We start from the raw sequence: 18,149 nt of genomic DNA on the forward strand, positions 1-18,149 counted from the left end.
GAGAAATAACTGCTGTTCACGTTCACTCTTAGAAGTGAAGAAATATATACAAGGTGGAAAGAACTCCTATCTAATGTACTACCAATTTTCTTTAAAATATAGAGTGGGTAGATGGATGGTAAATGGATAAATAGATAGACTTGGAACCATCACATGACTCCAGGAGCTGAATAATCCTTAACTGCTATACCCTTATCACAACAGATCCTGATTAACCTAACACTAGTTTTGGTCTCATTAAGAGGATAACACATAAACTTGATCTTTCAGGTATCGCATAGGTAACGCTTAAGTAGCCTGCTTTTTCTGCAGCAAAAGATTATACAAGGCTTGAGGACTTGAAAATTATACACATGCAGAAGAGTAATATGTATAAAATGTTATTCCCAGCTTGTTTATGAAAATAAACAACGATTAAAACTGATTAAGAAGAAACAATATGTGTTGAGGAGCGTGGAGAGGTGGCAAATCTTCAGTGGAAACCTAGACCTTGTGAGTACTCAGTATGTGAATAAGGATTTTTTTCAGCATGAGTCTTTTGTTAAACCAGATTTCAGGACATCACCAAAAGTCCTGTCCTCTCTTTCGGCTCACACGTACCATTGCTCTGTTCCAAGAGGTGAGACAACTTAGGGAAGAAGAGCCTGGCCTCCAAATACAGTGTGCCTTACCACCTACAAAGGATCCTGAGTGTCCTCCACTACAGATGGTAGCCAAGAAACAGATAATTCACATAAAAGCACCACAAAATGCTACAGTACACTAAACATCCTAGATATACACTTAAGCCTGATATTTAAACATTTGTCTGAAACTAACCACTACGGTCCGGAATTTATAAGCCCATCAGTTGTCTAGCTGCCACAGATTTTAATATGGTTTTCTAAGCATTCTGTGGATCTGAGTGTCATAAGGAGATGGTTTCAGAGTCAGAGACTGCACACCAAGCAATGGAAAGACAGCACACATACAAAAGCAAATGCGTGCAAATACTGCTGCAATTGTCGGTAGGAGGACTCATTGCATGTAACACTGAACAGACACATGTAGCAACCCCCATGCAGTAGTGATCCGGCAGCTGAAACACTAATGGCTGTGTCCTATGCATGGACATGAGTAGAAAACTGCTGTTGTTGCTTTTCACCTGCATTTTTATGCCAGAGCCAGCTTTCCTAAACATTAACTGGAAAAAAAAAGTACTTGGAATAAATATGTAGAAATCTGACCTGGTTTTCATATAATGTAGTACAAAGGCTTTGCAAATATGTATCAGAGTTAATCAGCTCTGATGATTTTTTTTATACCTTTTTAGTTATTCTTAACAGCAAAATGAACTCCCAAACTCATTCCCTTGTGGAACGGAAATCAGCTGAGAACCTTTTTCGTAGCGTAAGCCTTGTGCACTAATTGTGAGTCATTTTGAGAAGCTGCTCATTGACAGCTCTCATGCTATGAAGTCTAAAAGACTCTGTCCCTCTTTCATCCAAGGGAGAGAGCCTCTTGTGTAGGTCTCTCTACAGCTTGAATCATAGATTGCACAAATCAAAATGTGTGAAGGAAGGCAGGAGCATTTAGGAGCCTAATGAATGTGCATACGCAAGTACGAAGACACACTTGCAAGTTGGCACTGGTAAGGAAGAGTACATTATTCTGTGTATCCTCTTTGAAAAAATCAATAAAATTCATATACGGTATGCTCATTGTAAAACGACATGTGCTATACTTAACACTCACCAGTGTGACACTTAACAAACAGTCTTGAACTGAGCTCTATTTGCATTTGATTTCTGTCACAGCTTGACAAAAAAGTCTGTTGCTTTCATCTGCTTTTTCTTTTTAACACTCCTAGCCAAAGATGCATAGGTGTTCCTTGCAGGCAGAATAAAAAGCAAAGTGCCCTCTAAAGGGGTCTCAAACCCTTTCCCCTACGTGTTTATCATATACCCCAATGTTCAATCACTTCCCCAGTCCACCAGACATAACAAGGGATGTTTATTGAAGATTTTGTGGATTTTCATAAAATACACATGGATAAAAGGGCCGAATATATAGAATCATCCCTATCTTGAATGAGGGAACAATTTTTCAGTAGGAGCCCTCACTCATATGAGATTACAGTGGGGGCAGGAAAGAAAGGATCCCACAGCGAAAACAGAAGAAAATCTAAAAGACCCAGGTAGCCAGGATATATCAGCAGATTTCAGAAAACTTGGACTCATGCCATGTGCAGTCACACACATTCCAGCCAAAAACATTATATTTTTTCCCAACTAGTGAAGTCTTTTAGAGATTTGCAGAAAATCCACAAGACCACGTTAGGTGAGGGAGTGCATTTCTAGTAGAATCTAGCAAGTCTGCAGAAACAAGATCAAAGGTTTGGCCCTTAGGTTTTGAAATTTTTTTAAGCTACGGATGTTTCCATAATTCTGATGACTTATAAAAATGTGAAGTGCTTAGTAGCACCTGCTTTCATTTCTATTATGCCAAGATGAAGTCATGATAGTAGTATAATTGCATGAAAATTAAATACAAGTAAGCAACGACTGGTTCAAGAATAGTTTTGGTTTCTGCAGATTCCTTCCCTGTAATATTTTGCATTCCTCTGCTTTTTTTCACTAGTTCTCTTATAACTATGTATTAGAGAGCTATAGGACCATAATCTTTACAGAAATTCTTGTATGTAATTGAGAAATGTATAGAAAATTTCAAAAGCTGATCTTAATAATAAAGAACCTTTTTAAAGGTGCTTTTGTGCATCTTATCACAGAAGATAGGGTTACTTGGACCATAGGGTCTTTTATAAACTGTCTAGTAGGCATTCTTCACTAATGTTAGAGGGGAATATGTTCTTACGGAATATAATTGCGGAAATGCAGATTGTTCTCAAGCGCTGGCAAGGTTTCTGCAACCACTTCCTTTTGTTTGAGATTGCTGGTGCTGGTTCCACCACAGAGCTTTGATTCCTGCTGATTTGACACCTCCTGGATGTTCTTTCATGTGCTGGCTTGTCAGAAGTGACGCAAAACTGTCCAGGTGTTTCAAGGACTGGAAACTGGATCAAAAGTAGTGCTCATGTTCCAAAAGTGGATTAAAGTGCCTCTACATAAAGAGTCCAAAAGCCAACGTCTAAGTTAGCTACACAGGTGTGCGACTCATCGTGGGTGCTCACTTAACTTAGGAGCCTAAATTTTTCCTCCTTAGCTTCAAAAGACATCATCGTATTGGTTGAACTACGTGTTCTGACCCTTTTTCCTGTTTTGTTGACCAGAAGCCCTGCTGCTTCCTGGGAACATGAACCCTCCAGGTGAACTCAGAGGACTCAGAACATGTACCAACCCCGTTTCGTTCAGCTTAAAGCACACTTCAAGGACACTTTAATTCAAAGCACAATTAAAACGTAAGGGAGAGATAGCCGTACTCAATCTTGGCACAACAATCCAGTTACTGGCGTACTTAGGAAGTGAAATCCTGACCTCCAGCTACACCTCACTGATGAGTTTTGCATTCACAGCTCTTAATGCCCAGAAAACTACTCAAGTCAGGTTAACAGAACATACAGGAGAAGTCCAGAAGGTGCCCTCTCCTCTGGACTGCAGCACCAGGACTGCTCAAATCTCCTGCCCTTCTGGTTAAGGTGCCATAAATTCTTCCTCCTTCTTCCAAATATCTTTCCATGAGAGGAGAGTATCATCTGTCTCCAGTTAATCAGAGGACTTACATGCATAAATGAAAGAAGGGTTGCAAAGCTGTGAAAACCATTTCAAAGCAATAATTAACTGCAGCCCTGAGTTAGACGGTAAATTTCGAGACAGATATGGATTTCCAGAATAACTGTGGGCATAAGGCACATATTAGAGGAAGGAAATTGTGAGTTTGAATCCCTCGAGACAGCCCTGGGAAATTAACTTCTGTGCTAGCTTCCTGAACTAGCCTTCTAATACCTCAATTGTTAGCAAAATAAAAAACAGAGAGAAAGGGAGAGACGAATAGCAGCTGTAACTGTTTTGGGAGGAGCTCCTTGTTTAGCTTTCTTGTGGACATATTCTGAGAATGTCCACTGAATTTAGTTATCTGGGAGTAAAACAAACGAGTTTCTGACTTCTGGCTTGGGAGAGTTGAGATCTTTCCATTCTAAACATGGGAGCAGCCAGAAGATATAGACACTCTGGGAAGACAGGGAAAATTATCAGTAAAATATAAGGAATGTGGAAAATTAGGGGGCAGCTGTGATTTTTGCACTGCAGTTTTGACCTCACGTACTTTGATTCAGGTCTTGCATTCAGAGACATTTAACTGTCTTTAAATATCAGCTCTCCCCAACCCCCAACCAATTAAAATCTTTTAAACTGTACATGGTCAGTACTTCTCAGGCCTAACTCCTAGTTTTGCCAGTGGAAATGTTGCCAGCATAAAGACTGCAGAGTCAATCAGCTAATTCATAGAGATAGAAAAGAATACTCATTTTAACAGAAACCTGTTCAGTTTGGTCACAGAAAATGGGTCTCCATATGTACAGTAACTGAATTATTAAGTGGACAGATTATTTGCCTGAGGACATATTTATTTGGCCTAGAAAAAAATCTGTGAATTATGTTGTAGCAGATGAGTTTCGGCTAACATAAAGAAACATGCTATGCTTTCTCCACTCTTTCCTTCCAGTTTGTGTTTTGATGTTTATTACTCTACACATAAGTATTCAGAAGGAAGATGCATGCTATAGAGATTAACAAAAAGACTCAGAAGGTTTTTAGTGCCCAATTTATCTCATCAGAAAATGGGGCTCATGTTTGACGCTCCTCTTGGGCTCGGATTCACCCATAGGTTGATGAGTTTAAACACGTGTTCATGTCGACTGGGGACGCTGGAATTGGCCATGGGTGTAAGGATAGGCATGTGTTGAAATTCATTGTGGAATTAAGCCCACAGCTACTAGATGAGTGCTGCAAATTTTATAGCTTACTGAATCCGCATTTTTTACCTTGCAAAGATTCTTGTATAAAATCCGTTTTTACAGCTAATGTTAATTTTAAATTCTGATTATCAAAAGCAGAAGAATGCCTCTGTAATTTATGTGATATTTATTTAAACCATTAAAAGAGAAACTGCTAACAGTGAGAAGTGCTTACAGTGCTACTCAAAGGTTTTTAGCAGAAATAAAGCCTTCTTCATAATCAAGTTATGTAAGACATTCAGAATCTGTAATTTACTGAGTTTCAGTTTTAAATCACGCCGCTTCTTTTATGTACAAATGTAGCAATTTGCTGGTCCCAGTTGAAACGTATTTTTTGTTGTAAGATTTCAGTGATAAAACATTTGTCTATTTCTTAATTAGATTTAATATTTCTCTGATTCTGTGAGTTTTCTCTGTAACAGGAATATATTTTTCATCCAGTTTGTTATTTGTCTTTGTTTCCCAGTTTATCCTGAATTTCCAAAGCAGTGTTAATATATTATTATTAACTTAATTTTTTTCCTCATCCCCTTGCAAAAGGAAGGAAAGAAACAAAAAGAGAAAGAAAGAGCAACAAATGTAAAGATCACACTGCAAACTTGTTTTCTAGAAACACTACCTAACTCAGTAACTTTAGTAGAGTGTTGAAATTAGATTAAATTAGATTGAGATACAGATATAACTTTAGAACAATATCATCTTTTCTTAAAGGACATGAAGCAACGAGCTTTTACAAAAGGTAGCCTCTCTTGGGGGCTTGAATGCTTCTAGGTCACTTTTGGGAATATGCACTACATAACTATCACCTGCAAATTCACACTTTGTGCAAAAATAACCACTTTCAGATGGAGGGAACATGAATGTATTCTGTTGACATTTTGCTACGAATATCGCTAGTTCTTTGCGGGCAACTGAGATAAGTTGCTGCATACTGCATACGTATGCATGCGCACACAAATACATATATGTATTTATGGGCATGTGGAATAAGACAGATCAGTGATTCAGACCGGCGCGTGGATCAGACTAAAATCATCATGCTGTGAGTGCTCTCCAGCACCCAGCTGGTGTTCGTTCCAGCTGTGCCTTGACCATATGTCAGGATAATATCAAAGCATGCACTCTCTTTTCCCGTTCTCCTGCCCCTCTGTGCCCTAGTTTCTGCTGGAGGGGACCACAGTGGTCTCCAGCATGCCTCCCCAACTGGATGCCCCCACAGGACCACATGATACACTGATCTGCCTCTTTTATACAACTACAGATATTTCAACTCCACAGGTATATACCAAAATTATTTACAACTTCTTTTTACCACCTGCCACAAGACTGCTGAATCAGTTTGCTTTTGTGAAAAGAGTAATAAATTTGGCCTATTGAAAGGCAGGTAAGTTTACAAAGAACTGCAGGTGCTGACAGTGAGGATGGCCAAACCTCAACAGTTCAAGCACAGCTCACCTCCTAATACGCCCAGCCATCTTTGTCATAGTAAGAAGTGTGTCCTTGGCACCTGCAGTCATATCCCAGGAGTCACACTGACTACTTTGCCCACTGCTGGTTAAAACAGGGTCAGGAAGTGAGACCAGTCATCAGATTTCGGCCATATAGAGGGCCTAGCTCTTAGCTTGATCATCGTTTCTGCTCTTGACCTTTTCCATTGGCTGCCTCCAAAGCAAGGTCTAGACATAGTTTGGAGAACAATTTATGCCAAGTACTACTCACAAAAGACTCTGGGATTGAAATGTTTTCAGATTGGGCTCCTTACATCTTACATAGCCCTTTGGCAAGCTTTGAGCTCTCAAATACCCCATGCACTTTCACTTTATTCTGTGGCATGCAACATACACCCTCAGTTTTCTGCTATAAAAAACATATTCTGTTGGGTGCCCACATAGTCTTCACTGTATTTCAGATCCTTTGCACTAAAAGACACACAAAAAATTATTAATAAATCTTAAGGGTATCACAAAATAAGTGAATTCTGGTTGATATAGACACATGCCATGCTTTCCTGACTCTTTCCTTCTAGCTTGCATTTTGATGTTTATTGCTCTAAACATAAGTATTCAGAAGAAATATGCATGCTGTAGAGATGCACAGAAAGACTTGGAAGGTTTTCAGTGCTCAATTTATCCCATCAGAGAATGGCATAATTTTTCCTGGTGTGGAGCTTCCCATGTGAAGTGCAGCTGAGCAGCACCCCAGAGGTGCAACAGGCTAGTTGCATCTGGCCTGTGGGGAAAGAATACACTTCCTGGGTCACAAGCCTTATTCTCTCCAGTCGGGCTCAGAGCCTGTGTGAAGCTGGAGATGGATGGCAGATGTAGACACTGTGCTACTAAATAGAACAGTATCAGCAAGTTCAAGGACAAGACCTCTACTCATCTGCCACTACTTAGTTTTAGCTGACTGCCTGTCTCAGCTTTAGATTACCTCAACAAGCTTTCTCAAAGACAGACATTCTCCAAGAAGGCGCTAGTCCTAAGGACAGAGAATGTAAGTCAATATGATACCTTTTTGTCTCAAAGCCAAGGATCAGTCCCTATCCCTCTTTGTTTCAGCAGTGCAGACATGGCAGGAAAATCTCACAGGTCTGCAAGCAAGCAGGAGGATAGGTGCTCAGAGAGCTAAAAGTGATACGGCGTCCACTATCCAGGGAGCCACAGATGAGGGGCATTCAGGGATCAGTTTTAGAGAACTTGGGATCTTGGAAGTAGGTGCCACTTGCTCTTGAGGGAATCTGGGAAAAGCATAACTTTGTGAAAAAGGGATTATAGTTAAGGAAGCGGAAGGGAAGAAGAGGTTAGGAACATGCTCCTGGGGTTCTGGTTTGAGGGGAGTAGAATGTGGGAAAACTGAAAAAAGTGAGAGTTGTCATGGCAGAAACATTTTGAAGTTAAAGGAACTCAAAACTTTGACGATCAAGAGTTTGGCTCCTCCTCCCAACGCACATTTACAACAATGCATACTTACGAAGAAAGGGAATTTTTAAAAGGGCTAGTGTATATGGAAAATCCTGCTGATATAACCTAAGGATTGTTTCTAATCTGAAAGGGCTAGAAGTGGCTGGAGCAAATGTGGTGTGCTGCATATCCTTCTGAAATGTGGGCAATACTATGAAAGAAGGAGTTCAGATAACATGCCAGACAAGAAAAGAAAGCCAGAGTGCAGAACAGCAGCTGTTATGGCCAAACCGCAGCTCCGTACATCTATAGCAATGTATCCACAAAATATAAACACAAAGCTCTACTTCCTAAAGAAATCCATCTGATTTTTTCTTCCCTTACACATCCTTTTTGTCGGAGGCAAACAAAATTAGTATAATTGACAACTCAAAACTGAATAGCAGATCTAAACTTCTCCTCTCTGCTGACAAAGACTGGTTGATTGACAACTTGATTGATAAAACGAGAGACTTCTATGGAGATCTTCTTTTTGAAAAGGGTCTTTGATAAATTATCTTCAGGTTTATTCTGTTTCTACTCTTATTAAAATTATTTTTTTGTATTATTTTGACTCCTTTTTTTCCTCTCATGTGTTCTATTCAAGAATTTCCCAAACTTAGCATGAATTTTCTGATTTGCTTGTGATACTGCTGAGCAGGCTGAGGTCTCTGCACTTGAAACACCGGTCTCCAATGATTTTTGCTGCACAGTATTAAGTTCACAATAACAATAATAATAACTTTAGTCTTTCAGCTGATGAATTCAAAAGAAAAACTTACACAGAAAGGTGACTTTTTTTTGGGATATATTTAGAGAAATTTATTATTTGAAAAAATCCTTAAACTTAGACAGGTTTGAGTGAAATCATGGACTATTGTTCTCAACGGTTCTGAAAGCTTTCAGTAAGCCAGTGTTTCACTTTTGTTATTTAAAAACAAATAAACAAACAAGCAAGCCCCTAAATAATCTAGGACAAATAATTACTAATTAACTACAGCCTGAAAACCTGTTCTTCAGTAGTAGCTCTGCTCTGCGAGGAAGACTGAACTAGCTAAACTTTTCTATGAGTCTATGAATTGATTTAGAATTTTCACTCTTCTTTCTCAACTTTAAAAGACCGAGCAAGTCAGTAGTGACAAATGATGTGAAACATCACAAACAACTTGCAAGAAAACTAACAATAGAAAATTTACTATACTAGAAAGACCTATTATTTTTGGGTCTATCTATCTCTCCTGGCTTTTGGGGTGGGGGGAAGGATAACCAAGTCCTACGTATTACTGAAAAGTACTGACACAGAGAAAAGATGCTCAGAATTAAAATCTGAAATGTTGTGCACTTTATGCAGAAGACTGCATCTTTATACTGTGTTTTCAACTATATTTTTGTACTATGTACTATATTTTTATATTATATTTTTCAGGATAGATTTTTACTTGAAAGCGTGGTCTAGGATACATTCATATGTGATTTTAAAGAAGCAATTAGTAACAATAGAATGAATTAGTTCCTAATGTGATAATCATTACACATTCCAAGAGCCTATACTATAGCTTGTGTGCACACTTTATATTGTGTTAGCACACCTGAGGGTAGAAGCATATTCAGGTTTTTCATTTATCTATATGCTTTTCTGTACCTATATATATTATCTATGTTCCTATATATGTGAGTTTCATTTCCCTCTGCAATGAAAGAAAGTCTTGCAATTGACCTTAAGGGTACCTGAATTTACCTGTATCTGGATAAGAACACATGTTATGCTATTAAAGACCAAGATAACAATTAGCTCAAACAAAGCATGAAATAAGTCACAGAATGTGGGACCAAACTTAAAGCTAGCTGCTCTATTTGAGTCGAGGCCAATGCCAATGCAGCGCACAAATATCCTTGTGCAAAGGCAGATCCAAATTCATCCTGTTGAAATTTAGGTCCTGAGATATATAAGGTATGTAGTCACTCTAAAGTTCATTTACAATCAATGGTAAGAGAATGGTACTTGCAGATTGTCTCATCACCTCTGAAGTAGACTGTTGACTGCAGAGGAAGGATGATTATGCTTTTTATTTAAGCACTTTACCTCAGCTTTCAATAAATGGCCTTTTTAACATTGCGTAAATATTCCACCTATGTAGGTCTTCTACTCTAACTGCAGAAGTTGAAGTTATCCGAAGTAGAGAATATTTACACAGTACATTCTCACACACTTCTAAATAAGCCATGTTGAGAGACCAGCTGACGACTTGCTATGGCCATTTTTATTTTTCAAAGGTAATTCTGCTTATACCTTACATAGGCAACATCATCAAATGTAATAATGAAATTTGTCTCAACATTTAACATAACTGATTCCCTCAACAACTCTAAAAAGGAAAAGTATTATTATTCCTGTTGTACAGATGAGAAATGCATCAGTTCTCTATTTACAAGAAATAAAACATGGCATTGAATTGGAGCGTGTCACCCAAGTGACTATTTCTTTACATGATCTTCAGTGCATGCTAATGCAAACAAACTTTTTAATATTATACGTTAGTATGTGCTCTCAGTCTAATTTTCCCTCAAAAAGTCAAATTGCCTATTTGTGACATTGTAGCTGCTTATTACGGGAATTATTATCATGATGTGAAATGATTTGAGGTGAAAGACAGATGCACTCCTAAGAAGCAAGTACATTCTCACACAGCTATAATATGTTCATGTCCCTAATGATAAAACTTATAGAAGAAAAAACAGCAGCTATATGACACACAGACAAAATGTTTTTAACTGGAACATTTTTCAAAGTTTTCCAGAAGGCGTCAATTGCTTTTTAACTAAATTATTTTGTACAGAACTCCAATGGGAGCATTACAAAATGTTCCTCTTCGGCCTACAATCAGATTAATCGTGTAACTGAGGACTTGAATCTGTGCACATTCTTATTCAAGAAGAATATCAGTCCTTATCAATTTGCTAGAAGAAAAAGACTTCCATGAAAGCAATTTGAACAGAAACACCTACCCTGCAGTTGCTCCTTGCCTCTGAGTTCTCTCTTTCTTGAACAGTAATATTTTATCTCTTTTTTTAAAAAAGGAAATGTCTGTTAATTTATATCTAAAAAAATTTAAAAGAGGTGAAAAAGCATTTACATATAAAAGATGATATATACATTTGAACACCTAAACTGTATCTGGAAATTCCTGCTGTATCAATAACACTTGGGATAGTTTAAGCTATATGAAGTATAATGATGTTGCTGTTCTGATGTCACGGTGGATTTTTCTGCTTTCTAAATTTTGAGTAAAAGTAATTACAATATGAGAAGATCCACTAGGTCATCTAGTCTTCCTCTTAGTAACAAAATCAGTTCTTACCAGATATCAAAATCAACACTTCTAATGTTACCTGGCAGATGTCTGTAAAGTGGTTTGGATATTTACTACTTCAATATTTCTTTATCTCTGCTTTTGAGACAAGCGGGTGAAATGTAGGTGATTCTGTGATAGTGTATTACAAACAGGTGATGTATAAAAGTGAAGTATGAAATTGTAGGCTAAGCTCATTTCATTCAAACCACAGAGAATGAACTAGTAACATATGCTTCATATAGGTGACATGGTATGTTTTTCTATGTCACAAGCATCCAAGTAGTTCAGGTATATCAAAAGATCTCTATAATAAAACAAATAATCAACCAACTATATCAGTCTAAGACTTCAGAACCTTAAACAGGTATAGCTATTAATGATTAAAAGTCCTTGTAAAATCAGAATGATATTGGGATTCTTTTTGTCTTTGTTTGAGGTGCAAGATAAAAAACATCGCCTTCTTGGGCAGAGGAGCTATGACCCGCTGGCTAGAAGTTGATCATGGGAAAATCCAAATGTGAGTAATGCAAAACTAATTTCCAAGTGAGAAATGATGATAAATCTTGCCAGGAAAATAACATATCTCTCCCTTACCAAAGCACACTGATCAATGTGCTTTTAGTGATTCACCTGGAGCATGGAAACAATGATGCAGCTTGCTTTCCCTAGTTTCTTTACCTGTGGGATAGATACACCTTCCCTAGGTGTATGGAGCTGTTATTTGATTTCTGCAGTAACTGTGATTTCAGATGTTAATTCCAGATGGAACTCTCTTGGTCAAGTTACAATGCCATGTGTTTCACAAATTCCGTTTGTAGCTGTTAGCCTTAGCAGTTTGCCTCTCAGCAGTCATGAAACTGTGTATTTTTAAGAATGTAACAAACACCGTCCACATATACCAAACTCCAGATGGTATTTCCAGTAAAGGCATTTTCAGAGCACTCTGGGCAAGCTACTGGATTTTACTGGAATGAAATGCACTTTTTCTCTTCTTACTAATGCTTTCTCCTCTTGGCACGTAAGATATTAAGATATTTATAGTCACTCTTAACATCTTTGGCTCTTTCCAGATCCTAGCATTTGCTCAAATGTCATTTCACTGTGTTAAGAAAACAAGTGAAGTCATCTATACATTTAGCCTTTAATATTTGTATAATTTTAATTTATTTTTAGTTAGATTTTTAGGTTAGATTTTTAGCTGAGATTTTTAGATAAAAAGTGTTTTCGGTTACTGAAAAAATGCATAGGGCATCATAAATGTTTTGGCGGAGCTTCTTTTGCCACACCATTGTGAAGGTATCTGTCCATTAAATCTTGTGATATTATACTCTCTATACCACAAAATGCAAGGTGTAGGAGAAAGAAAAGAGCAACCACAGATCTTCCTAATAGAGCTGTTTTCTCTATTCACCACACAGCCACAAGCACCTCTGTGAGATTCCATCTGGCATTTTCAAAGGCATAATCATTTGTTTTCCTGCCATCAGCTACAGCCGATATTCTGGCCAGCAGTTATTTTACTAGGATACTCTGTGATTGCAGAACAATCAGCTGCTACATTTAGTCAAATCTTCATTACCCTTTGTACGTTATGGTACAGCACAGAAGGAGCTGTTCTAACTAATTTCTTTGTCCCTTTTAGTGAACGTATTTTGATACTTATAAATCCTCCACTGTAAAGGTGTCCATTGAGCCTTTGGACCCAACTCCCATGAAAAACTATACACGAATATCTTGCTATGGCAATTGTCCCTGTCTTCTGTGTCCCTGTCTTCTGCCCAGCAGTTTATCATCCTCATTGCCTTATTAATCAGTTTTACCTCGGCCACTGCTCTCATCCGACTAAAAGAACTATGCTAAATGGCAGTCAGAGAGGGGCATTCCTAGCAGCAAACTATCCTTCAGAGCCACCTCATCCTATATGAGCTTTAACATCAGCTAATACCACACGACACAAGTGTTACCCCAAGGCACCAGAAAAAGCAATTCTTTCCACTCATGTGCAACAATATTGTCTCTAAATAAATGTCTAATAAATGTCTCGCTTACCCAAGAATTGCCCTACTGATATGTCAGAACTAAAGTTTTATATATGCTGTAACTTTGAAGCATATTTGTTATACTTAACGCACAATAGTTTATGTTGTTTATATAGTGCTTCGTAATGACTGCATGCTTATGTCGAAGCTTTGATCAAACTTCTCCATGCCGCAAAGGTCAGTGGAAGAACTAATAAAGCTTTGAACCCAGTGCGTATGAAGTGTGTGGTTAACTTAGGCACTGATGGTTGCATCAAATCTAGTTATTCCGTTTTTGAAAGCTATAGTATTCCTTAAAGTGTAAATTCTTGTATAACTGATCTTTTTTCAAGAATCAAACTCTCTTTCCAAAAAAATTCAATCGTCTAAAAAAATGTCTCACCAACATGTCTTGGACTGATACTAGGAATATCCATGAAAGAAGCTTCTCAGAGTTTTTACTCACTTGCCTAGATTGTAAAACCAGAGTGCTGGGACATTCCCATTGAGAAGAGATCAAAAATTAGCACAAGGTCTGGCACTGCTGTGCCTCTGTGATCCCAGAAGAGAGGCAGGTAGAGAGCTTGGAGAGGAATGCATATTTTAACCTCTATAATGCATCCTTTCTTTCTGAGAACATGCTAAGTTATACCCTCATATACTATTTAAAATGTGGTTATCTAATAGTCCCTTAAATGCTATTGGTGTGCTATTTAAAGAAGGATGAAAATTTCACCAGTGTCAATTAATGAACTATCAGTGAATGAATTAGCTGCCACTGTCAGTGTGCTTCCATCAAATCTGCTCCCAGTGAAGTCGCTAAAACATATCCTTTAAAAGTTCTGCAGGGATTTGGTGTTTAGAGGTGTCTAATACCACAACAAAATCTACTTGGCATGTAGGCATCTTGAGCTTAAAGCTGCAAATAGTGAAAGTTGCAAATAGCATGGTATTTCTAAGCAGGGGAAGCTGATTAAGAGTTTTTAATGAAAATTTCTGTAGAAATGCTCCTTCTCTTTCAGAGCTGAGTGATCTGTAGACATTCAGGCATTATAGAATTTATAGTCTATAAAATTGTGGTATTCCAATTTTCTGTATCTCTTATAAGAGAAAAACAGGAAACTGTTCACTTTTTTTATATGGCCTTTATTAATTGGTCCCAATGGGATCCCTCCTCTACCTTCAACAACTAGTTTAACTTGGATACCTTTTTTTTTGCTTAGATACTCAGTGTCCTCCCTCATGACCTTTGTTTGCAAATGCTTCAAAATCTCTTGATATCTGGACAAATTGACAAAGATGAGCCTTATTCTAGAATGCTGGTGCTGTAACATACACTGCTTCATGCATTTTAGCTACTTGGTTAATAATCTTTCTGGTGTTACAGCTGGTGATGTGAAATCAGTTTGGGAACAGGAGTTAGTAAATGACTCTTTGAAGTGAATAAAACACTGCTTTTGTCATCAAAACATTCTACATAATTTAATTCACAGGCTTATTCAGCTGTTTTCCTTCAGCAGAAGATGGAAAATTTTGCATTGTAAGCCATTTACTTTTTTTCTTTTTTTAATTTGTACAGGATTCCTTCAATGCTCCTTGATGGACTCACACTCTTTGCTGTGTGGGTGAATAACAGCAGATTCAACTGTACTCCTGTCATTTTGCATTTGGTGATCAGGAAAGACTCTGTCAGTAAGTCTTTCTAAGGTACTTCCTGCCTTCTTATTTCATCCATCAGTCACAGGGGTTAAGCACAAATCTATTACGTACTCTTGAACTACACATTCACGTGCTGAGTTGGTAAAGTGCTTCCTGGGTAAGAGGGTTTCAGTCATTTAGAAGCCATTTCTGCCATCAGTAGTAGCATTTTTATCTTAGGTAAACCCAATTTACTGATGATACCAAAAGTCACAAGCAAAAATCCAAGTAGAGAATCAAAGCAAAACACTTCAAAAAGAATTTACTCCTATTAACCTACACATAACCCCTGCTCGCACTGCTAGGATATAGTACTAAATTAAACAAAGTCCTCTGTCATTGGAGGCATTATTCACACACTCCTCAGCTTCTGCAGTGATTTGAACTATCTCAGGTAAAAAGAAAAAGAAAAGAAGATTGTCTCCTCCCAGTGACAACCAGAAACCTTTCATACGGTTTGACTTTACCACTCATGCATCCATTTGCTCTGGAGAGATGCTAAAGAATCTTGATCTTTCAGAAACAGAGAACTCTCCAAAAGAGTACACCAGGCTAATATAAAGGGATAAAGGGTGGCAGCACACATGCCCTATCATCCCCTTCTCCCCCCTCCCCCGTCAGATAACGATCTTAATTCTATTTGTCTAAGTGCTAGCACTTAAGTTAGATGCCTAATCAACCTAAGCTTTCTTTATAAACAAGGGAGAGGGATGGCATTTCCAGGTCATGATATAACTTTTGGTAAGCTGAATGCCTTTACAATGACCCTATGGGAGTAAAAAGCCACAGTGCTTCTACCTCAGTTGCCTCGCACTACCTAAAATTAAACGGGATGATGTAGGCTTAACGACCACAGGTGAAATGAGCTCAATCATCTGCCCTGTGAACATCAGTCTCCAAACAAACCTTTCAGAGAGTTACAGAAGATTCAGGTAAAAGTTACTGAGATGAAAGGAACAACGCACTTTTTCCTGCACAGCCCGTGAAAACTAAGTCCTATACTGTAAAATTCCTAGGCTTGAAAAGGAAAGTAGTGTGACTCACACAGTATATTGAAAATTGCATCTCCCACCGCAACTAAAGCACTCTCCTCCAAGTACACCATGCTCACATGTTGTACTTGCAAATGCCATAGAAAAATGTGTAAATCAGGAACTCTGTGGCCGATCTAGCTAGCCAGCTGTACGTTGCTGTCCCCTCCTCTTTGCTTCAGGATTTTGAATGTATTTAAACGTATTAAAACTTTAAATTTTTCTTGTAGGCGGTCTCTGCATTGTCACTGATATGGGCAGGGAGAATAGCCTGTTCATAGACATCCACCTTTGCTCAAAATTCTGAGAACTCCTCTTACCTAAGTATATGATCACAATACACAAAAATAGCTTAAGTAGACTGAAGAAACCATCTATCTATATTAGAGATATAGATAATGTTCTTTATAGTTCTGTTTTTTTACTTTCTTTCCTTTACCTTTAGGATAACAGACCAAATTCATTTCTGGCATAGCTTCTCTGAAGCCAGTAAAGTTACTTCAGGGATGAATTTGACCCATTTTATGCTTTTCAAGAACCTAAGTAACAATAAAATGCCACATCTCTGCCACAGCTCAAACGCTGTTCAGAGGAGGGATGAACAATACATCTTTGTCTTCCTCCTGCTCATAACGAACAGTGTAGGTCATCTGCATCATTAACATTTGCAGCTGATGCATTTGCGTGGTCTGTACACACTTCTCGGAACTGCACAGACCTTCCCATTGTTTTCAGAACCTTGATTTTTCTTAGCATTATCATCATCCAAATGTATTTAAGGATGAAACTATTAGAAACACAATTGGTGAATTAATGTCATGAGGACTGCTGCTGGCAGCTCATCAATTTTTGATATGCCACTCAGACAAATGAAACATAAGCCACCCAGAACAAGGGGACCTTTTGACACTTCAAAGGAAACCCCTATGGGTGGTTTCCTCTTGAAGCCGCACTAAACTGGCTCAATCTCCTCAGCTGGAAGCTGCCAATGTCTCATTAACCCCTAAACAGGCCCTGCATGAGCTTTTCTTTTCAGCTATAATTATGCCATGCACTCCTGTTATGCTGTACTGAATTGCAACACTGTCACCAGCACATTATAAACATCCACCCTAATTGAAAAGCAGATTAGACTCGTGTTAATTAGCCAAAAAGCCCGCCCACTTGCATGCATTATGATTGCCTCTTAAATACTGAGGATGTTGAAATCCCTCAGAAAGACAAGGCAGACTTAATTGCAATAACCTGCAAATTAAGTTTAATTTACTTTAAATTTACCGGTTTAGCAGGCTCATTTGATGGTGTTAATGTTCTAGCAAATTAATTATCTGAATTAGTCATGCCTGGTGGAGTTTTGCAGCAGAATACATTGTACAGCGGCCTATTAATAACAGACAAACAGGACAGGATTAATGAGAAGATTATGCTAAAGTTCTTTTTTAAAAACAAGGAACTTGCATGAATTCAAATATAATCACCAAAGTGCAAATACAGGCACAGAACATAAACAAACTGAAATTTATTACACTCTATGGCATGCCATGTAGGAGAAACAGTAAAACATTACCCGTGAAATATTTGATAGAAAGAGGCCTCTTCTATGCACTCAAGTAGATCACTTCTCACAGCAAACCATTTCCCATTAACTGGTGTCTCTCTACCAGACTTCAAATATGTAAGTGCTTTCGAGAGTACTTGTACTACGGAGAGAGAGCTGATAAATAAATTAGAAATAACATCTCATACGTTAATTCCATAGTCCACTTTGTGGCTTATGAGTCAGTAGGATTGCTTTTTTGTATTCCATTGCTAACCACTGTCTGCTCCAGTTAAAAAAAAAAGAAAAAAGAAAAGAAAAAAAGGCCTCCACAGAGATATAGCTGCAAGTAAACTGTAAAAGAAGCATCCTTGCTTTCTTCTGCTCCCCATAAAAATACAACAAGACAAAAAAATCTCTTCTAATAGCCCTTGGAATAGCTCTCAATATAAAGATATAATTGGCCTTGTAAACAACGTCAAGGTACAATCATTCACCCTGCAGAAAGTGTTGGCTGACACTGCTGGAGAAACGGAGACAGCAATAACAAATATCCTTTTTAGCTGGTCCTGATCAGGAAAGTTTAGTCTGCTTATGTGCTAAGTGTTGCCTCTCCCATTAG

Source organism: Struthio camelus, chromosome 1 (genome assembly GCF_040807025.1).
Source record: "Struthio camelus isolate bStrCam1 chromosome 1, bStrCam1.hap1, whole genome shotgun sequence".
NCBI classification, from domain to species: Eukaryota; Metazoa; Chordata; class Aves; order Struthioniformes; family Struthionidae; genus Struthio; species Struthio camelus.